Source organism: Pongo pygmaeus, chromosome 3, assembly GCF_028885625.2.
Source record: "Pongo pygmaeus isolate AG05252 chromosome 3, NHGRI_mPonPyg2-v2.0_pri, whole genome shotgun sequence".
Lineage (NCBI taxonomy): Eukaryota > Metazoa > Chordata > Mammalia > Primates > Hominidae > Pongo > Pongo pygmaeus.
In genome coordinates, this window is record NC_072376.2 from 104,841,474 (window position 1) to 104,866,413 (window position 24,940).

At 33.3% G+C, this 24,940-nt stretch overlaps 1 protein-coding gene and 1 long non-coding RNA gene across 3 annotated transcripts in view; one reads left to right on the plus strand and one right to left on the minus strand.

The window, feature by feature from the left end:
* Positions 1–15,987, minus strand: part of LOC134739447 (uncharacterized) — a 67,695-nt gene extending 51,708 nt beyond the window's left edge. The window contains exon 1 of the long non-coding RNA XR_010126084.1: positions 15,820–15,987. This is a non-coding gene — a long non-coding RNA (uncharacterized LOC134739447). The remainder of the gene's footprint in view (positions 1–15,819) is intronic.
* Positions 1–24,940, plus strand: part of GRID2 (glutamate ionotropic receptor delta type subunit 2) — a 1,522,941-nt gene that overhangs the window by 76,813 nt on the left and 1,421,188 nt on the right. The window lies entirely within an intron of this gene.

Below are 24,940 nucleotides of genomic sequence, written 5' to 3' on the forward strand. Positions count from 1 at the left end.
TAAGGTTGCCAGGTGACGGAGTGACTGAACCAAAATCTGAAGTTGGCAGTCTGGCCCCAAAATCAACATTCTTAACTAAAATTCTATATCACCTCGATCACTCAATTACTTCTAGTATGTACTTTACATGTGGGGAACAGTAGGCTGCCCCTGTGCTTTGGGTGATTTTCCTAGTACTTATAATTTCACTGAATGATGACAAATTTCTTCCTGATCCCTTGAAGAGAGACTAGCAACTGAGTGATTATTTGTATGTAAACTCTATGGTAATATAAAAGAAGTGTTTTTTTTTTTTTTTCCAGCAATGCCAATAATCTAAAAGGCGCTGGGACCCTACTAATGTCACTTGCTCAATTCCATCTCTACATCAGTTAATTCATTTGGGCAGCACACTTTTTCACCACAATGCGAAAGTTTCTCTTTTCTAATGCATTCTTTGCAAGGAATTAACCATCACCATATGGAAGTGCTGTGGAGTTTAATTTCAATGTGTTAAATTTTGATGGTGGAACATCAGTGAATTGACTTTGAAATCTGAACTGAACTCTGGCTCATTTGTCAGCTGGTGTAAAGATTCATGTTCTCTTGTGCTTGTGGTCTTACATCTACCCTGTGGTTTTAATTGTGGCAATGATTATTTAGCATCCCACTTCATTTCATACTTAGTCATCCACAGGAAATGATAAAGACAATGAAGCTCAGATGGCTACAGACTAGATATTGATTTATTACTATTTTTTCAAGTTTTTCATGATTTTTCCTCCTAAGTGGAAATAGGATTTTTGAAAATGGATCTCTGGCTCTGTGTAATTGCTGTATGTCAGTGAGCATTCCATTAGTATTAAAAACATAGTAGATATGTCCACATGTTAGAGTTTTGAATATATTTATAGTTACACTGAGATTGAAATGATATTAAAGATTTGAAATTCAGTAAAATTTTTATTACATTAAATGACTGTATTGAGCCCATAAAATTATATGTTCTCTTGAGGTGGTAGAAAATACTATATTTTTAAAGAGGAGCTGAAAAAAAATATAGATATAGCTATATCCATGGCAACAGCATAGCACCCATACAATAGAAAGCCAGGGTGTGCTGGTTGGATAGCTGCATAGCAACAGCAGAGTTCAGTATGGGAGGAGGAAAGAAAGTTTAGAACCAAGACTATAGTGTGCTTTCTGAATGTATTGCATTTTGCTGTCAGTAAGCCTGATTAATGTCTTTTTGTTCTTGTTCGATATTTTACATATTATATTTGTGATTTTAATTTAAAAGAATAGTTGAAAAATGTAGGTGTATGGTGTAAAATCAGTAAATTTGCACTTAAGGTTTGCATTAATATGGGTATGTGCTATTGGAAATTAGAAGCACATTATTAAGAAATAAAATTAATAGAATGAGTTATTGATTATATGCATTCGTGAGGAATTGGAATACGTATTCTATAATAAATTCACTTTCAAATTTAGAAAGGGATGACCCTTATTTTATAATTATTTTTGTTTTCAATATGAGTATGCTAGTGTTCAAATATATATTTTATGTGTAGAAAATAGCCATGCTACATACTTCCAGAAAGCCATTCCATTCAGTTAGTCATAAGTTTTGGACACTGTACGAGATAGATCTAAGCATTTTGTATTAGTCCATTCTCACATTGCTATAAACAAATACCTGAGACTGGGTAATTTATAAAGAAAAGAGGTTTAGTTGGGTCACGGTTCCACAGGCTGTACAGGAAGCATGATGCTGACATCTGCTTGGCTCCTGGGAAGGTCTCAGGAAACTTTTACTCATGGAGAAAGATGGAGGAGTAGCCAGCACTTCACATGGCCAGAACATGACGAAGACAGAGAGGAGTTATCACAAGATCTGATTGTTTAAAAACAATCACTATCTCACTCACTATCCCAAGAACAGCACCAAGGAGACTGTGCTAAATTATTCATGAGGATTCCGCTCCCATGATCCAATCACCTCCTACCAGGCCCCACCTCCAACACTGAGTATTACAATTTGACATGAGATTTGGTGGGGACACAGCTCCAAACCATATCACATTGTTAGGGAGGACTACAGCAAAACTTGTCTAATATACTAAATAGACATTTCTGAAAATTAAAATTCTTAGTTTCTAAGTATTGTAATTCCTTTGTAAATCTAAACCAAATCATTAAGAATCACATATAAGCTCCAAAGGCCTAAGACAGAAGTTGTTAAAACATACCTTTCAGCCCAATTCTACCTTACTCCTAACATAAGAAACATCCCAATACAGCCTTTTGTCTTCCGTGTAAAAGACTTTGGAATTTATCCCGGGGAGTAAGGTATAGAAAGCCCCCTTAAAAGATAATGGGACTAGTTTTCCCAGTATTCTAAATAACATAGTATGTTTTCTGATCCTTTGTGTTGTATTCATCTATGTATTTGCTCTGTGTATGTTTTCTTTCTCTTTTTCTTCCTCTTCCTCTTCTTTCTTTTCCTCTACCTCTCCCTCCTCCAATGATGCTGGACTCACTACCTGAATTATTTCAAGCTTCACTATAAAATGTGTATATAATATTCAATAGTCAACAGTCAGTTGGCTCCCAAATAATATTTCTGCTTAAAACCAAAATTAGCTTCATGATATTTAATTATACTTTAAGTCTATACATGGTTCCTTGTTGCTGTTAAAGTTTATGAAATTTCTTATCCACTCTTTTCTCCCAAAGATAGTAAATTCTTGTCTCTTAATGGTATTTAAGATGGTAAAGTAGCCTTTAAGATATTTAATTGTCAAAACCTTTCTTAATGGAAATATCTTAAGCATTAAAAAACAGGAGAATAAGGATATATTCTAGTTTGGCTGACAATGTGTGAGTGAAGTAGCTATGAAGAATAAAGAAATATTCTAATTTGGCAGTGTGTGTATGTGTGTGTGTATGTGTGGGTGTGTGTGTGTCTGCGTGTGAAGTGGCTGTCAAGTTGCAACTAGAATGTAACTCTACTAGGACTTTTGGTGATTTTTGTTTCTTTTGTTTACTGCTGTATTTCCAATGCATAGAAGAGCACTTCAAACAAAGTAGTCTAACTTTTCCCTCAGCCACAAGAGCCCTTTATGTGGGGCTTTATGTGGAGTACAGTTTTAAAAGTATGTGTCTACATTCTGTGAATCAGCCATTGTGGATAATGTCATATATACTAACAGAGGAAAGACGTGTACCTGTCTGTGTGTGGGAATATATATATACTTTATATATATATAATAAAAATAGATATATATAATATATAATATACAATATATAACATAATATATAATATACAATATATAACATAATATATATATTATATATAATATATAGACATATTGTATACATATATTATATATATATAATATATATGAGACATATGGATGTTTGGGAGCCATATAAATATTTTACTTGGTGAATTAGTAAAACTTCTGATAAACAAGAAGATACTTCAAGATAATAAGTGTTAGGTAGTTTTCATTCTCTGAAACAATGGAAAAACGCTTGAATTTTCAGATGGTGTTGTCCATAAAGATTCACGATGCATTCTAGGTGTTCCAGGATGGCCTTGTAAGCCGTCAAAAGGAGAATGTTTATGGAGCTGAATCAGAAAGGATAGATTGCATCACCAATATACACAATGGGCTTCTCGCATTTACTGATGGTTCCCTATGTACTGGGAAATGTCAGGTGATTCACATATAATTTGTCTTTTAAAAATATAAAAACATATCTGCTGGAAAAATTGCAGCAGGTCAAATGTATTTTAGAGTATCCAGTGTTATAAAATAGATGTGTTAACTTTCCTGCTATAAATGTTGATATTTATAATTTCATTTATTTTCATAAACATTTAGGATGCACCTATTCAAGCTATCCTTTATTATAATTTAGATATAATTCAAAATTTAGATATAATTCAAAAGTTTGCTCATTTCTTGACATGACTATATGACTGAATTGATGTTGAGGAGTTTCTACAAATTGTCAGTGTTTTGTTGTTAGTATTATTTGCTATTTTCAAAAACATTTTAAAATTTAGTCAATTTTGCATTAGATATTTTAATTGTGGCAATACAGAATATCACTTGGGATTTATAAAACAATTATTAAAAATTGACTCATGCTTGTATAGTCTAAGGTAAGGAAATCAAACCAATTTTTTTTTCCTACAACCATGTTAATGCTATGAAAACTCATGTCAAGATGTGCTATCTTTAGAACAGGAATGGAATTCATAAAACAGCTCTTTGCTGCAGAGTTTTTCAGCTGCATTTTCAAAACCAAATAATATAATTTATTTTAAATTTAAATTTTAGGCATTTTACAGTAGAATTAATGAATTATTAGGTTTCTATACGTTTGTTTAAAAAACAAATAGGTTAGAATACATAAACATTTGTGTCCTACTTTTGTATATTTGTAATATACCTTTGTAGTTCTACTTTTCATGTATTGTTTTCAATTATGAAATAATTAAGTTATTCGGATTTAAATATAGAAAAAATTTTACCTTTTGTAAGAAATATATATATAATATACGTGTGTGTGTGTGTGTGTATATATATATATATGAAATACACAGTTCATTTGCCCTTGAAATAAGTCCTCCAATAGGAAAAAAAAAATGCCCTTTGTGAAATGTCGTCTCCTCACCACAGATAATGAAAGGATTGCTTTGTGATTTGACAATTAAAATTCGCTTTTATTTGTCAGTATTTTGTATGATATTCTGTTCAATGACACCCTCCAGTTAAAAATCTACAATGTAGTAACATTGTATTCTGAATGGTAATGCCTGCATCTTTTTGTTGTTATTTTTTAAAAGTTTAAAGCTAATCAGGAGACACATCTATTGTTTTGCTACTTTATCATGATTCCCTTCAGACCTATGAGCTAGATTTTATCAGGAATGCATACTGTATATTCACTCTCAGTTTATTCATGCTGAGGGCATTGCTAATTTGATCATCAAAGTGATATGTACCATGTATATTCTACAGTAGATTCCTTAAAGGAAAACTAGGGCTGTGCTATTAATTTTAAAGTCCTAATGTATGGCTGTTAAAAATTAAGCTGTCAACATTCTCCATTTCCAGTAGTAGCACAGTAATGACAAAGACATATTATGGAAATAAATAGTAATTAATTTTAATAAGTAGCATTGTACTTACAGCATTGTCAGCAGGAAAAATAAAAAATCTTTTATGGAGAAAATAAGGTTGTAACATCAAAAAAATATGAAAAAGCAGAATATATTTATGATTAAATTAAGGCAATTTTAGAAATTAAAACTCTCATTTAGCAATATTTGATAAAGACATTTGTATTGCTTCTGAATAAGATATGTGTTAAAATTATTCATAAGACAATATGGATTAAAAACAAACTTCTGGCTTCATGATACTTACTTATTGAGTAATTTGCAATTAATATAAAATATTTTTACTTTCTAGGGACAAGAGAAGAAAAACAGGCAGTGCTATGGAGGATTAGAAAACTGATTAACTTGAGATACATAGCCTCATGTTTATAAATTTGACAGAAAAAATGATTCACATTCTATATATCAGTCATTAATTTGGTACTGATGATAATGTGCAATGTATAATACATATCTGTGTTTACTCTGTTTCTTGATTGCATATGTAATGTGCTGAACAAAACCTAACAGAAAAGACATTTTTGGTCAAATATATCAAATTAAAAGTACAGTATTGCTGGTCCAAAGCTGTTTAAACAGTTAATAGAATTATCTGTTGATTTCACCTGATTTCAGTTATACTAATGTAATTCATGTAAAACCTTATATACTCAAAAAGTAAGGAATTTCCCATGGTTTTAAGAACATCTCAACTCTAGAAATACAGAAAATGCAGAGAAAAAAAAGATTTGGAGTTGTTATCTAGAAAAATTTCAGTCGTAAATTCTGATATTTTCAGTCCTTACATGACTGAATTATTTCATGTACTTTTTATTGTGTTTAAGAGATGTTTTGAAAACCAGAATAACAAACAGCATCTATGCATAAAATAAGAGCCAGTAAGTTGTGTGGAGAATGTGACGTACTCGGAAAGTGTATTTTTATAAGCCCTGATTTTGCTTTCCAATATGCCCCTTAATGACCAACAAACAGGGATATTTCTTGAGGATGACTTGCCTTGACCTTTCCTAGTTGTCTAGAGTATTTGACCAGGATAGATGGGAGACTATGCTGTGCAGTGGTAACTGTACCCAGGAGCAGGAACATGAGTAAGAATGTACTTGATGGAGACAAGAGAGGAAGGATGTATGAGTGGCTCTGGAAAGCTCCCTCTGGTGGAGAATGTCTTAATAATAATTCAGAAGCCATTACTAGAACAAGGAGATGATAGATTACCTATTTAAAGGACTTTCTCAATGTAGAAGGGGCCTTCCTAAAATTTCTTGTTATCTGTTTTAAAGTCTGTGGTAGAAATAAAAATTCTGTTCCCTAATTCAAAAATTCAGCATTCTTCCTTTGCCAGCCAAATTAGCTAAAGTTCAAACATATAAAGAATCAAAGATCTTTGGGTTCCATATTTTCCTTATTCCCTTCCAAGTCTAGCTGGATTTCAGAGATACATTCATTACTGTAAAACAAATGCTAAATAATAAAATAGAATAACAGAAGACAACAAATCTTCCAACATTTTGATTTCTAAAATTTTTATTACTGTTTTTGGACATAATATTTTACATTTCCTGCCAGCACTGCCTGCTGCTTAAAAAGGTTGTTTGCTCATCTTCTGCTAGAGAACTCTAAAAGAGGTCAATTTTTCTCCGAAATCATTTTGCCGAGGACAGTGGTTGATATTGCTGTCAGAAGAAAGAGAAGGACAATCTTATGTAGGTGGAGGGGTTTTAACCTTTTTAGGTCACTGGCTGTTTTAAAAATCAGAAAAAAGCTTTGGATTCTCTGGCTCAGCTATATACTCATAATATTTTGCTTGCAGTTGCAGTATTTTCCTGAAGTCACAATAGTATTCCCAATACCATGGTTACAATAGTATCCCTGGATCTCTCTCTGGTGAGCCACCACCTCATTTACCTTCCCACTGCCTTCTACACCTTGCCATGACTAGATCTTCTGAAGGTTAATGTAGTTCCTCACCCCAAGGAAGGGTGAAAGTACAGTCTACATAATCATGCCACACAATGGCTGTTTTTAGCATTAAACACCCTGGCTCTAAGACTCTCATCTTTTATCGCAGGAATTCTGCATTGTTTTCTGAGACTGGTTCCTACTAAGAAATTCCAGGTTATGGTACTCCAGTAATGAACACTAAATATTGAGAACTCCCTACTTCCATAGTGTTCATTTCTCATACCGCCAGTTAATCAATTCCTGAATCCTTGTCTTCTATGATTATGTTTGTGTATATATATGAAATAGACTTGACCCTTAGTCCTAATATCAGAGTTGAATCCCTGTTACAATTTTTTTGTTGATAAATAATATTATCTAATCACAATGACTACTATAAATGTACAATTGGGAAATGTTAATAAGTGCTATGAAATTAAAAAAAAGGTTTTGTGGTCAATGAAATGTGGAAAGGTTACATACCACATTCTCTTTGGGAGTTTACAACGCCTTTCAACATACACTTTAAGTAGCATCACAGTAATGGAAACCGGCCTTTAATACTGGTTAACCCAAAGTTTGTCAAACATATCTGCATACATAACAATTTCTATAGGACAATAGTTAATAACATAATGTCGATAGTTTAGGAAGTTTGGTGTTTTAGAAAGAAACTCATAGCTAAGCCTTTAATAAGATATATTCCTGTAAAAATAACTTCCACAGTACTACTTTATGGCCACCAGTATCTGAGATCATTATACTGAAATTATGGTTTATTGAAAGTGATAATTTAGTTGATCCTACTGTATTCCTCATACATAGCAGAGATGTGGAAAGGGACAGTATAGGGTTTGAAAATTTACAACTTCAAAAACTGTTTTCCTTAAATAATTTTCTCTTGCCTGATAGAAAATCAGTGACTGATATGACATGAATCTGATTCCCTTCACTAAATATTCATGGGACCACCTTTTCTGAAAGGAAACAATACTCTAAGAAGTAACCATTAAAACTTTTATTATGTTCAGCTCCACAGTTATAAGGACTCATTTTAATATCTAATTTAGTCTACTTCCATTTTAGTAGATGACTATGAATGTCATGATTGTTTCCTAAGCAGGTGCTACAATCTTTATCACTGGAATTTCCTTCTATCTAAGAGAACAGAAACCAAGTTAATGTATCTGAATTTCAATAAGGCATTTACAAAGGTATCTTTTAGTGTTCCTGTTGGCCAGATGGAAAAATATTCACTGATGATATGGAACTGGGTAGGCTTATTATTGGTTAAAAGTTTGTACTCAGATAACCCTGTGTTATGGATTTGTATTAACTGTAAGGAGATGTCTAGTGATTTGTCATATAGTTTCATTCTTGCCCCTATATTATTCTAAAGTTTCATTATTAATGTGGGTAAGAACACGGGACTCAATCTTTTCAAAATTGCAGGTGCTATGAAACTGGAAGAAATATTAAATATGTTGAATATGTTGAATTACAAAATAGAAATTCTGGGAAATGGAGAAATTTTAAGAATTAGGTAGAGGTTAGCAAATCATGTTTAACAGAGCCAATTTTAAGTCCCCTTTTAAAAAAATCTAGCATCAATTAAACAAAGAGCACAATTACAGATGAGGATAAATTTGATTTGACTACAGCATGACTGCTTAGCTAGATTCTGAATTCGACATGGAAGACAGATAGAAACAAACATTAATTAAGTGCATACTATATGCACACCTGGGGCTAGTTACCTTCATGTACTCACTTCATTTACCTTCAACAACAAACCAGTGGATAGAAATTGCTATAAATAGTATAATGACAAATAAAATTAATTGAAAGAAGATAAATAATCTCCCCAAGATCATTCAGCAAATAAGTGTCAGATCTAACTTTTATTCCCAAATGTATCAATTAGAATTTGCATTGTTAGTAATAAAACATAGAAATATAGAATTTAAAAAGAGTGAAAAGGGTGGCTCTCCCTTGGTCCAACTACATCTAAAGGCTGTGTTTAGTTCTGGCCCTGACTGCAGAGGGAGGTGAATAGAATGGATCAAGTCCAGGGAAGAACAAACAAAATAATTTCACATTATGTGCATTTAAATAAGTTTGAATCTATTTATTTTGAGTAGGAAAGTTTTCTGGTAGGATATGATAGTGATTTAACATAATTGAAAGTCTATCATTTAAAATAAAAAGATACTTTCCCCTCCGCTTTGCTCCAGAGAGAAATTCCAGGATTGAGGAGAGGAACCTGAAGAGTTGCAGGTTTTACTCAACATAAGAAAAACACTTCTATATTTTGCTGCTTTACCTTTTATTCCTAGCTCTTATTATCTTATGGTATAACATACAATTTTATCGTATATATTTTCTGTTTTTCTCACTAGGATAAAAGTTCCATGATGTCAAGGATTTATGTCTGCTTAATCACGGCATTTTTGGCACCAAGCCTAGTACCCAGGATAAAATAGGTGCCTAATAAATATTTGCTGAATAAATGAAATCAAACCAGAGATTATTGGATTCAACTTGGTTTTAGCAAATAGTTTCCTTACTGACAAACAGTATTTTCCTTACTTATAGCCAAAGAAGTATTCATATAATTTGCAAATTCATGAATTCATAAAATTGTACATATTTTAAAGCCAAAGGAGCACTGAATTCTCAAAAAGTCATTTTAGAAAGTGGCCCAGAATGATTCATTAATCTATCAGTCTCTATATGTGAGTACACTTTGGAAGTTTTTAGTCATAATGATGTTACAAATTGTCATCAGACTGTTTCATGGAGGTATGAGCTCTGTAGTTAAACTTCCAAGGCTCTTTACTTGCAAGCTGTCTGATCTTGAACAATTGATACAACTTCATGGTTACTTTCAGTACCTTCCTCCTGACATTATTTTGAGGATTAAAAGTCATAATATATGTAAAGTGCTTACTGTTACCTTGTGCTTAGTGTGAATATAAATGTTAAATAATATTAACAGTATTAGTAGAAAATTATGACATTGCTCTTATTATAGCTACTTACCATTCATACTGTGTATCATGAAAATGATAAATATTGAGATTGTAAAAAAAAAATTCAACATTTAGAAGCACTCCCAGGGTCTTTGCAAAACAAAACAAAAACGCATAGTTCTTCTATTGTCCAGAATAGGTAATTAAAATGTTATAATATGGAATAAAAAGACCACTATGTGGATTACACGTATAGGTAAAAATGTCATCCTCAAGGAATATAATGTCGCTCTCTACTCATTTTGATCTTCTCACTAACTTGATCTTTTTAGGTCCAGCTGCTCTTCTGAGCTTTCCCTTCCTTCTCTTGAAGGATTGAAACATAATAGCAAGTTGAGTAGCCACAGGCAGTTTTGCTATAAAAGACTAGCACACTCTCTCCCATTACAGTGTTTTCTTTGCTTTTGTGAGAAGACTCCCACACTGGTGTCTGCTGCTAAAATCGATTCTGGAAAGGTATTTTAAAAAATGACTTTCCCTTAGGCCACGACAGATCTCTGATGGTGTCTTTGTCTTCCCTCTGTTTTTGAAAAAATCCACAGTATTTTCTCCAAAACTTTATTATGTTTTATGAAAACATACCACTGACAGCTTCCAATAAGAATCAGAAAATTTGCATTGATTGACCTAGGATGCACTTCAATTATCTAGCCTGAACCTATACCATCTTTTTAAAACGTTTGCTTTAAAAAAATGATTTATAGTGCCCTGATCCTTTGAAAAGTAAATTTGGAACATGATAACTCTTTAATTTTACATAATTCAGTATGCACCCCCTGAGAAGCATTTTCTTGGCTGGGCGTGGTGGCCTGTAATCCCAGCACTTTGGGAGGCCAAGGTGGCTGGATCACAAGGTCAGGAGATCGAGACCATCCTGGCCATCATGTTGAAATCCCATCTCTACTGAAAATACAAAAATTATCTGGGTGTGGTGGTGCATGCCTGTAATCTTAGCTACTCGGGAGGCTGAGGCAGGAGAATGGCTTGAACCCGGGAGGCAGAGATTGCAATGAGCCGGGATGGCACCACTGCACTCCAGCCTGGCGGCAGAGTGAGACTGTCTCAAAATATATATATTTATATTTCCCTGATTTTCTGAAAAGTAAATTGGACACATGATAACCCTTTAATACTGCATAATTCAGTATGTACCCCCTGAAAAGTATTTTCTTATTCAGTTACATTACTGAAGTAATTATGAAAATTAGAAAAATAACACTGACTCAAAATTACTATTTAAACTTTGGACATCATTCAAATATTATTTTGTGTCCCAGTAATATCATTCATACCTAAAGACTATACTTTTTGAACATCCTAATATTTTTCATAAATATTTCTTTATCGCCTTCCTTACCCTGCGTTACTGAAAATGGTGTGTTTTGGTCATGTTTATTTTGAACATAGTACCAAACACATTCATCTATATTATTATATTAGGTTATTCTTGCATTGCTATAAAGAAATATGTGAGACGGGATAACTTATAAGAAAAGAGGTTTAATTGGCTATCAGGTCTACAGGCTATACAGGAAGCATGGCAACATCTGCTTCTGGAGAGCCCTCAGGGAGCTTTTACTCATGGGGGAAGGTTAAGTAGAAGCAGGCACTTCACATGGTGAAAGCAAGAGCAAGAAAGAGGGATAGAGTGGGGAGGGAGTTGTCCCACACTTTAAAATGACTAGATCTAGTGAGAACTCACTATTATACAGGTAGGACGAATCCATGAGGGATCCATTCCTGTGATTCAAAAACCTCCCACAAGACCCTACCTCCAGCTTTGGGGATTACAACTGAATATGAGATTTGGGTGGGTACAAATATTTAAGTTATATCAATTATTGTCTTCCCATCTCCTTTACATATAGATACTCTATAGAATGATGCATTGTAACCTTACATAATATCTCTCTTAAAGTTTGAACAATCATTTTTTCTAGGTATGGAACAAATTACTTTTATGGAATTTTTATTTCCTAAACTTCCCTGCACTCAACCTACATATACTCTGAACAAATCTGAATATAGTTGGATTTAGAAATCTAGAATAGTCTTCTATGTACTTATATGTAGCATATAGTTAATTATGTAAGGAAATATTTGCCCTATATAATTTTGTGCTTCATTTTCAGTTCACTCCATGTTTTATTTTCTTTCACCAACCAATTTTCATTGTTTTATTTGACTAATTCCTGGATACAAACATGATCAAGTTGCTCTTTAGTTTTATTTGTGATTAACTCCTACAAACAATGTACTATTTAAATTTGAAGAATTTAAAGGTAAACATGATACTGCTCCTGTTTTATAATGATTTTTCTTGTTAAAACAGGAAAAACTATTTTAATTTTCCTCTGTTGGGAATTTTTGGAAATAGACATATCCCTCTACCTTTACCTACCTATGTCATTGGACAGTTCATAGCAGAGGGCTGGATGCCATGGATTAGCCACATTTTTGAAGATTTTATATAATCAGCATTCTCAAAATTTCAGTGATGTTGATTTTGATTGTTTTAGAGGGCATCTGCCACTTGGTGATGCATATTAAGCAGGTTCTTAAGATATTTCTTGGGAAAGCACAATTGAATTCATGCCTGAATTCATAATTGGAAACATATGTAACCCTCAAATGAGAAGAAATGATTTGGGGAAACTTACCCTTTTGTATGTATTGGTCCAGTCAAAGGGGGTAAAATATTATTAGCCAGAAGTTTTCTGAATAAATATAATAAAGCTAACTCGATGTTCATTTTAATGGAATTTTTATGTTAAGGCCTAGTGATCTGATGAAATGCCTTCCCAATTACATATATTTCTATCATATTAGTGTTGGTCATTTTGAATAAAAGTTGTCACTTTGCTGGATAGTGTCACAGAAGTACTGGTACTGGTCACTGGTTACCACTTTTAACTGAAAAGAACTTGAGTGTCTCTGCTTCAGTGATCATCTTTTCAATTATTAGGAAGCTAAGCAAAGGGTGATTTGGTTTGTATAAGGTTACTCAGTGAATCAGCAGAAATGTCACTGATCTCATTTTATCATATCTGCTAGGTTTTATGTGACATTGAAATGCCTCATTGTCCAACTCTTGTTTTTTGTTTCAATGAAGATCATTAATATATTATTTGTATTTGTAGTAATATTAATAATCATCTGCAATTCCACTTTTTATATTGCATTATAATTTATCAATTATTTTTAATCAGTGTCTTCTACATTTGACTTTAGCCAAAAAGCTAAGAAATAATTATTTTCACTGATTTTATTTGAAATGGTTCTTTACTCATGATGCACAGGGCACCATAATTTTAATAAAGCTTTACTGTTTAATACAGTTTTGATTAATTCCAACAACTAATATCATTCATTAATCATAAATTCTAGAAAATATTTTTTCACAGAAGCTAAACTTCCTGATCTGGCTGTGGCTAGTTTTGGAGTCTGTTGTTCACTGGTTACAATGCTCATATCATTCTCTACTTATATTTTAATTCGAAGAATGTAAGTAGTTGGGTCACAGGCTGAAAAATGACATAAAAATTAAAATAGTTATAGACAGAGCCCAATTAAACATAAATTTCAAAACTTTGCCATAAATATTTTTTATTCTTAAAATTTATTCAGTTTCTATGAATTCCAACTTGAAAGAATTATTAATGTTTTCTATAATTATATGTGCTTTCAATAAACATTTATTTTGATGTGAAATAATTACTATTTACAGCCTTAATTGAAGTAAATTGCTTATGTAAATCAGTATACTTTTTTCCTACATAAGTTATTTTTAACAGCTATACTAAAATTTAGTTTCCTCTTAGTGTGTAATTTTGTTATTTTATATTTGTGTAATATCACTTTTAGTCTTCCTACCAAAAGTTGACTTTTCAGTTGTTCATTCTTAGAGCATAGTGATAATAAAAAGGAATCTATACTTAATTCTATCCATAATATGCTTTGGCAGAATAAACAAAGTAACTAGCACATAAAATTACCAAGTAATTTTAAGTTCTAAATTAAATAAGCACTGAACAACACATAAATATTTTCTTTAAAATATTTTGTGTAGAATATGAGTTTGTTTCCACAATTATTCAAAAATTAGCTTAAATACCCACATATTTTGTTGCTGTACTAATAATGGGGATATTTTTACAATAAAAAATAGAATAAAAACTTATGATTTTGGAGAATTCTTAATAAGGTAGGGATATAGTATGATTTATGCACCCTTTGATCTCACAATTAGGAGGGAAGACAATGAATAAGTAATTCACTTGATAAAAAAATTAAGAAATGCATATATAAAATAATATTTTTACAGCCTTTTAAAAAAGGTTTTCAAACATATTGACTGTTGATCTGGCAAAACCCTTCATTACTTAATATCTATTAAAATATTTTCACTTATCAGGAAACTTATAATTATCTGTAATGGTTTATATAAGAGCACCAAAATGTTAAGTAAGCGCAACCAAAGCTCAACCCCAGGAATTCTAACTTAAAAATTTCATTCTGGTCCGTAACAAGCTCTCTTGCCCTTGATATGTTTATTCTATGTAGCTGTTGGCACTATCTATCTATGTGTCTCATAGATAGAACCACAAAATATCTATAAAACACTAGTTATAATGTAATAGTATAGATAACATTTACTGTATACATATGTGTCATATTTTAAATGTATTCTTTCCATTCCTTGCACTTAGAGAGTTAGGTAGGATTATTCCTATTTTAAAGATGAGAGCACTGAAGTTTAGTAACTAATAAATATGAGTAATTATTTTCGAGCTGATGTGCCCCTAAAGGCCCAAATCTTTCTGCATCTTTTGATTATTTATACTTATAGAAAACTACATTTTATACTTAGTACTTGGTAAGTAGATTTTGAAATATGTAATAACCGATTAGTTGTTTTTTTCTTATGCATATACAGCTTAAGTAATAGAATAATTTTTATGAGACAGAAAAATAGTATGATAAGACATAATATTGATTTCACTTTTTAAAGCCAAACTGATTTAAAATAAAGTGATACCTTAAATGACTTGACATATGGTCTAAAATGGTTAGACTGATTATTGGTGAAATATTTTGGGGGAAATTTGCACCGTAAATTAAAGCATTATGTTTATTCAAGGTGACAAAGAAATGTACTTCAATGGCATGGTATTGTTTTATTTCATTACTAAAAACAATAGAACTAAAGTGCTAAAGGTATAATAGAGAGCTTTTAGTGCATTATATTTTAAGAAAAATGAGACCCAGAATGTCTTGCATGTTGTATTTGCCAAAAACATTTGAAAAATTCAGCGAAACAAATGTTTGCTGATTGCTTTTTGTAACTACCTCTGATATGTGCTTTTATATACATGGCCTAATGATCTTATTTATGAGTACAACTTATCATCATCACACACAGTCATCTTCAATAAGCATTTTTTTTAGCTTATACCATTGGAGAGACACTTCACTAGAAGATGTGGCATATACAATGAAGATTATGTCATACCTAGGAGTGAGCCTAATTATGGAGATAAGTCTTAATGCATAAAATATAGTTAACAATAAAGATAGCATGTAAATGCCAACAGGTGTATAAATCATAATTATTAAAGATGGTCAAAGCAAGACAATATTTTTTATGAAATTATTTTAATCCCTTACCTTTTATTATCATCCAGGAGAAGTCAAGATCTAAAACATAGTTCAGAGAAGCAGAAAAGTTTCAGCACATCAGGTGCTTCCAGTCCTGGATGAATTCTAAATAAGAAATTCCAATATAGTAGTGTTGACCTGCCAACAATTTAAATAAAATGATTTGCTTTTTATTTGCTTTTCTGAAGCATGGACAAACTGCTCATTAACAGTAGAACAAACTGCTGTCCACTTTTATAGTTATTTGAAATATAAAAATCAATTATTAGTCATTGGGATGAATCACGTTTTAAAATAAGGGTTGAGAAGTAAAGTATTTTAAAGTTTTTTTTTCAAGGCCAGTATTCTAAAATGCCAGCATTAGGTCCAATTACAAAAAGTTGAATCATTACATTCTTGAAATTCTTTAAAATAATCATGTAAAACTTTAAAAATCAGAACAATATTACAATTATTATAGATAATTTGAGAAGGATAATTTATTTCACGAATATTATATATAAATTACTTAGCTTTGTAAGCTAAAATATCACGTAGGATTTTTTTTAGTCTCTCTGTTATTAACTATATTAAAAGGAAGAAAAAACAGCCGAGAGGAAAATTATAATAAAACTCTGTGTGTTTGTATATGTGTGTGTGTGTGTGTGTGTTTTTCTCCATTCAGAAGAAATAATGGAGGAGGAGTTAGGCTGTTAACCAAGCCTAGCACTGATATCATTCAAGAGTCAAAAAATATAATAGAAGTCATGCCTAATACATTGCTTACTATTGGAAAATTGAAGATCAAGAGAAAGAAAAAAGAAATTATTTATGTCACTCGACATATGGAATAAACTGAAAGTGAAAAGAAATGCTCCTATTATAGCATACAATAACTACGTTACTGTTGCAGCATAGAAGTGGCATGAGACTACATGGGGTAATAATATCAGAAGTAGTAGAGGAGAGTGGCATGAAATCATAGCTCCCATCATGAGGGGAAGGGGATAAAATGTTACAATAGCAACCTGAAATACAGTAATGTCTGAGAAAGTGACAGAGGGTACATGGTTAATTAAGGGAACATATCAGTAATTAATAATGAACCATATGGAAATGATTTTATTTCTTCCATACCTTTGAGTAAGGCTTGAATCAGAAAGAATGATATTGATTACCATCACTATACCTACTCCAAGTTGATGTGACCTGAGGAAACTAAAATCACTTGGAAATTATGTGTTCACACAGGTGCTTCAGACTGTAGGTGATGCTTTTAAATATAAATAATGCTCTATATTCCTTTTGGAGAACTTACCTTACAAATATGCTGGCACACACACAAAATAATATATGCAGCGACATTCATTTGCAGCACTGTTTGACGTGGCAAATTTTGACTACTCCTTAAATGTTAAATACATTGTGGCAGATTAAACAATAAAATCATATGCAATTAAGAAGATGGAATATCTATATATAAAGATATGAAAGTATCGTCAAGATATACTTTAATAGGAATAAAACAAGATGCCAGAGAGCAGCATGTATCATATAAAATCATTCATTATTATTTCACTATTATTATTAATATTATTATTATTATTATTTTGAGACAGGGTATTGCCCCGTTGTCCAGACTGGAGTACAGTGGTGTAATCACGGCTCATTGCAGCCTTGATCTCCTGGGCTCAAGTGATCCTCCTGCCTCGGCATCCAGAATAGCTGGGACTACAGAGGTACACCACCACACTGGGCTAGCTTTTGAATTTTTGGTAGACAAGTTTTTGCCATGTTGCCCAAGCTGGTCTCAAACTCCTGGGCTCAAGTGATCTACCTGCCTCGGCCTTGCAAAATGCTGGGATTACAGGCATGAGCCACTGCTCCCAATCATTTATTTTTAAAGGTGAGGTAGAGGATAACCTTTATTTGTGTTTCCTTGTACATTCATAACAATTCTGGAATTATTCTTAAGGAACTAAGAGTAGTCATCACTGTTGAAGGAACTGGAAGTAAGAATTGGGCAGATGAAGGAAAAAAATGAAAGAAAGACCAGAAATGCATGATTGTATAACTATTTAGTATTTGCTACATTTTCAGCCATATTATTACAAAGTGAAAGTTAAAAAAATGCATATAATTTAATAGGCATGTTATGAGCAGTGGGACTGAGTGAGCTACCTCACACTCTTAAAAGTGATAACTATGTGAATATAGCAAAAGGATCAGATAATCTCATAAAGTCCATAACAACTGAAAAAACTATTATTCCTTGAATTGGTAATCTATTCATTTTTATTTTTTACATTTAAAGCTAGAGCTACAACTGATTTAGTTAGAGACCAAACTACTCATCCAGTTTCTGTAAGCCATCCACATTTTACTTTCGTGAAAACACACATGGTAAGTAAATGTGGAGATATCAAAAAGGACCCTCGGGGTATGTCATTGAGAACTCTGTGAATGAGCTCAGGTTTCTGCATCCTACCATAATACAGGCCACCATTTTATAATAATAACCCTGAGGACAGTTGCTCTTTCCAGAAGTGAGGTGAGTCACATTTGTGTTTGTGCTCCATTGACTGCCTTTTCCCTTCTTCCGTTGAGCTCATAGTCCCAGATTCCTCAAGCAGTTCCCATCTTCCTTCAGGCCCACTCCTAATTGGAACCCATCTATCCCACTAACAGCTGTTGAGCTTTACCCCATGAAACATTCTGGTTGTTGTCTTTTCAACTTGAAGTCATATTGAAAGATGATAATTGTAAGGCTAAATTCAATACTTGGGGTTAGATTATATTGTATTCTTATTCACTGACAAAGATTATTTTTGTGATCTCTTAATTTAGTTTTGAAGCTTTATAAAGATACACAATTAAGACCCTCCAATTACATATTTCACAATTTAACTTTATTGGATAGAATAAAAGCAGCTCTCTCTCTCTCTCTCTATATATATGTATATATGTACATGTGTGTTTGTGTGCATACGTGTTTAATTATATAATTTTTCAGGTAGGCAAAACATATTATTTTACTGTAATCAGAATTTCAGAGCTAGAAGATATTTTAAAGATATATCTCAACTATTCAATTTACAGAAGTGGAAACAAACTCACAATGAATAAATACATAGTTACAGATGTAGTTACTGTAAGTATTGCATGTGTGTATAATTATATAATTTTTCAGTTGGGCAGAGCATATTATTTCATTGTGATTAGAATTTCAGAGCTGGAAAAGATTTTAAAGATAATTCTTAACTATTCATTTCATAGTAGTGGAAACTGAAACTCATGAATAAATACAGAGTCAAATGTAGTTACTGTAAGTATTGCAGCTATAACCTGTCTCATTCACATTTTAAATAAGAGATTCATTGTTGTACATTTGGGTTGGTTCCAAGTCTTTGCTATGGTTAAGAAAATGTGGCACATATACACCATGGAATACTATGCAGCCATAAAAAATGATGAGTTCATGTCCTTTGTAGGGACATGGATGAAATTGGAAATCATCATTCTCAGTAAACTATCGCAAGAACAAAAAACCAAACACCGCATATTCTCACTCATAGGTGGGAATTGAACAATGAGAACACATGGACACAGGAAGGGGAACATCACACTTCAGGGACTGTTGTGGGGTGGGGGGAGGAGGTAGGGATAGCATTGGGAGATATAACTAATGCTAGATGATGAGTTAGTGGGTGCAGCGCACCAGCATGGCACATGTATACTTACGTAACTTACCTGCACATTGCGCACATGTACCATAAAACCTAAAGTATGATAATAATAATAAAAAAAAATAAGAGCTTCATTAAGGTATAGTTCAAATACCATACAATTCTCTCTTTTAAAGTGTATAGTTCAGTCATTTTTAGTATATTCACAAAATTATGCAACTACCACAGCTATTTAATGGTAAAACTTTTGTATCACTCCAAAAAAGAAAACCTCTATGCATTATCAGTCACTTCCCATTCACCTCTCCCTCCAGTTCCCAGAAACCACCAATATACATTCTTGTCTCTATGCATTTGCTTACTCTGGACATTTAACATAAATAGAATCATACAATATGTGGCCTTTTGTCCCTGGCATCTTTCAGTTAGTAAAATGTTTTCAAGGTTCATTCATGCTGTAGCATGTAGTAGTACTTTATTCCTTTTCATTGTCAAATAATATCCCGTGATATGGCCATACCACTATTTGTTTATCTACTCATCAAGTGTTGGGCATTTGAGTTATTTCCCCTTAAGGGCTATTACAAATAATGCTACTAAGAATATTTGTGTGCAAGTGTTTGTGTGGCCCTATATTTTCAATTACCTTACCTTACACCTGGGAGTGAAATTGCTGGGTTCTGTGATAACTTTATGTTTAACATTTTGATAAACTCCCAAATTGTTTTCCAAAATGACTGCGCCATTTTACATTACCACCATTAACGCATGAAGGTTCTTATTTCTCTTTACCCTCACAAACACTTATTGCGTGCCTTGAAAGAAAATTAACTATCCTTGTGAGTGTGGTGTCGAATTGAAGTTTTGATTTACCTTGCCCTAAAGACTCATGATGTTGAACATCTTTCATGTACTTATGTGGCCACTTGTATATCTTTCTTGGAAAAATATCTACTGAAATTCTTTGCAAATTTTTAAATTTATCTTTTTATCGTTAAGATGTAAGAGTTATTTAAATAACGTTAGTATAAGTTGCTAATCAAATATGATTTGCAAAAACTTTCTCCCATTCTGTGGGCTGTCTTTTGACTTTCCTGGTGAGATCCTTTCTTTCGTAAAAGTTTTAATTTTGATGAAGTGCAATTTATCTATTTTGTTGTTGTTGCTGTGCTTTTGTTGTTATATATAAGAAACAATTTGCCTAATCCAAGGTCACAAGGTCAGACTCCTTTATTTTCCTTTAGAAGTTCATTTGCATTTTTAACATTTCTTTCCTCGAAGAAGTTTATTATATGCAATTTGGCAACAGTTTAAACAATAAACAAGCAAAGAAACTAGAAAGCAGATGTTACATGTTTATATAGTAATTTCAACTTCATTCTTTCAATTGTTATTTATCAGATACCTATAGTGAAGCAAGCATAATGTTAGGAGCTGGTTTTTTAATGTAATGATTTATTTAGTTTTAACAACAATTCTTTGTGGCAGGAATTATGTGCAGTCATACATGAGAGATATTGTGGGTTTAGTTTTAGACCACTGCAATAAAGCAAATATCAAAAAAGAAAATATAATAATAAAGTGTATCCCACAAATTTTTCTGTTTCCCACTGTCAGGCCTCTGAGCCTAAGCTAAGCCATCATATCCTCTGTGACCTGCACGTACACATCCAGATGGCTGGTTCCTGCCTTAACTGATGACATTCCACCACAAAAGAAGTGAAAATGGCCTGTTCCTGCTTTAACTGATGACATTGTCTTGTGAAATTCCTTCTCCTGGCTCATCCTGGCTCAAAAGCTCCCCCACTGAGCACCTTGTGACCCCCACCCCTGCCCGCCAGAGAACAACTCCCTTTGACTGTAATTTTCCTTTACCTACCCAAATCTTATAAAACGGCCCCACCCCATCTCCCTTCGCTGACTCTCTTTTCAGACTCAGCCCACCTGCAGCCCACCTGCACCCAGGTGAAATAAACAGCTTTATTGCTCACAGAAAGCCTGTTTGGTGGTCTCTTCACACAAACGCGCATGAAACCTACTTCATATAAAACCTACTTCATATAAAAATTATGTCTACATTGTACTGTATGTCTACAATATACTGTAGTATATTAAGTGTGCAATAGCATTACGTCAAAACATGTAAATAACATTTAAAAATAATTTATTGATAAAAATGCTGACTATCATCTGAGCATTCAGTGAGTCGTAATATTTTTGCTACTGCAGGATCTTGCCTCACTGTTTATGGCTGCTGATTGAACAGAGTAGTGGTTGCTGATGGTTGGGGTGGCTGTGGCAATTTCTTAGCATAAGAAAACAATGAAGTTTGCCACATTAGTTGACACTATCTTGCCCATATCTTTTCTCTGTAGTATGCAATGCTGCTTGAAAGCATTTTACCCACAGTAGAATTTCTTTCAAAATTGGAGTTTATTCTCTCACCGTGCAGCTGCTTTATCAACTAAGTTTATGAAATATTCTAAATCCTTTGTTGTCATTTCAACAATGTTTGCAGCATCTTCACTAGGAATAGTCTCTATCTCAAGAAACCACTTTTTTTTTCTCATTCGTAAGAAGCTGCTTCTCATCTATTCAAGTTTTATTATAAGATTGCAGAACTCCAGGCATATCTTAAGTCTCCAATTCTAATTCTAGTTGTCTTGCTATTTACACCCAATCTGTAGCTACTTCCTTCACCGAATTCTTGAATCTCTCAAAGTCATTCATCAGGGTTGAAATCAACTTCTTTCACAACCCTGTTGATTTGTGTACTTTGACCTCCTCCCATGAAACACACGTTTTTATTGGTATCTAGAGTGGAGAATCCTTTCCTGAAGGTTTTCAACATATCTTCCCAAATCCATCAGAGGAACCACTGCTTATGGCAGGTATCACCTTATGAAATGTATTTTTAAAGAATAAGACTTGAAAGTTTGTATTACTATTTGCTTCATGGTCTGAAGTATGGATATTGTGTTAGCAGGCATGAAAGCAACATTAATCTCCTTGTACATTTCCATCAGAGCTCTTGGATGACCAGATCCACTGCAAATGAGTACTAATATTTTTAAAGGAATCTTGTTTTATGAGCACCAGATCTCAGCAGTTCACTTAATATATTCAGTAAACCATGCTATAAACAAATATACATTCATCCAGACTTTGTTGTTCCATTTATAGTGCACAGGCAGAATAGATTTAGCATAATTCTTAAGGCCCCTAGGATGTTCAGAATGGTAAATGAGCATTGACTTCCTCTTAAAGTGACCTGCTGCATTAGTCTCTAACAAGAGAGTCAGCATATCCTTTGATCCTTTGAAGCTTCCGAGGCAGCAATTACTTCCCTCCACCTATTAAAGTCCTGCATGGCATCTTCTTCCAATAGGAAGATGTTTTGTCTGCATGGAAAATCTCTTGTTTAGTGTAGCCTCTTCTTTAAATGATCTTAACCTGATCTTCTGCATAACTTGCTGCAGCTTCTACATTAGCTCTTGCTGCTTCACCTTGTAGTTTTTCATATGAAGATGGCTTCTGTCTTAATCTTTATGAACCAACCTCTACTGGTTTCCAACTTTTCTTCTGCAGTTTCTTCACCTCTCTCAGCCTTCAGAGAATTGAAGAGAGGTCCTTGTTCTGCTTTAGACTTTGGCTTAAGAGAATGCTGTGGCTGGTTTTATTTTCTATCCAGACCACCCAAACTTTCTTCATATCAGGAATAAGCTTTTTTGCTTTCTTATTATTGATGTTTTCACTTGAGTAGTACTTTTAATTTCTTTCTAGAACAGTTTTGTTGCACAATTCAGGTGTTTGGTGCAAGAGGTCTACCTTTCAGCCTATCTCAGCTTTTGAAGTTCCTCTGTCAGTAAGCCTAAACATTTGTAACATTTGATTGAAAGTGAGAGACATGGCCAGGCGTGGTGGCTCATGCTTGTAATTCCAGCACTTTGGGAGGCTGAGGCAAGTGGATCATGAGGTCAGGAGTTTGAGACCAGCCTGACCAACATGGTGGAACCCCATCTCTACTAAAAAGACAAAAATTAGCTGGGCGTGGTGGTGCACAACTGTAATCCCAGCTACTCAGGAGGCTGAGGCAGGAGAATCGCTTGAACCCAGGAGACAAAGGTTGCAGTGAGCAGAGATTGCGCCACTGCACTCCAGCCTGGGGGACAGAGTGAGACTCCATCTCAACAATAAATAAATAAATAAAGTGAGAGACATGTCACTCTTCCTATCACTTGAAAACTTCGAGGCTATTGTAGGGTTAACTGGCCTAATTTCAATGTTGCTGAAATCTATTCACAGTAGCAAAGAGAATCAACCCAAATGCCCATCAGTGATAGATTGGATAAAGAAAATGTGGTACATACACACCATGGAATACTGTGCAGCCATAAAAAGGGAACAAGATCATGTCCTTTGCAGGGACATGGATGGAGCTGGAAGCCATTATTCTCAGCAAACTAACACAGGAACAGAAAACCAAGCACCACATATTCTCATTCAAAAGGGGAAGCTGAACAATGAGAATACATTGACACACAGAGGGGAACAACACACACTGGGGCCTGTTGGGGCTGGTGGGGAGGGAGAGCATCAGGATAAATAGCTAATGCATGAAAGGCTTAATATCTAGGTGATGGGTTGATAGGTGCAGCGTACCACCATGGGACACACTTGCCTATGTAACAAAGCTGCACGTCCTGCAAATTTATCCTGGAACTTAACATTAAATTAAATTAAAAATAAAGTTGATTCTAAGCATTCTGTAACCACATTAGATATATGGTAGTGGTTGATAGCTTGAATGTCAGATATGGAGAACTGCCTGGGTTTGAAGAATGGCCTCCAAACTCCCAGCAATTCGACTTTGGTCTAGTTAATTAACTGCTTTGCATTTCCATCCATGCAAAGTGCAAATAATAATATTTATATAGGACAGTTATGAGAATTAAACATGTTAATGCATTTAAAATACTTAAGCTTATGTGGCATGTTATTAATGCACATAAAATGTTAAAGTGTTAGTTATATTTATTCATAAAATTTATTATAAATCTCTGCCATCTGGAAATGACATTCTATTAGTGGGGACAAACGCTGAACTAACAACCATGTAAATTTTTATGTGATTACCAATTTTGGTAAGTACTACATAGAAAAGAAAAAAAGTAATATAAATTATAAAAGTGATTAGGTAGCTCAAGATATTCAAGTATTTCTTTTTCTGTTCCATGCTGTGGGTGTTAAAATCTTTTTATATTTGTTTTCTTAAATTTTCATACAATAATTCATTTACATATATATATATATATATATGGTGTTTCCACATAGCAATACATAAAGAAAAAAAAGTTGATTAGAATAAAAATATCCTGACTCTCAACTGAAAAGTAGGTAAAAGCTACATTCAGTAATACAAAAAAAAAAAAAATCAGCTTATACAACTATTTCATGCGGTCGTA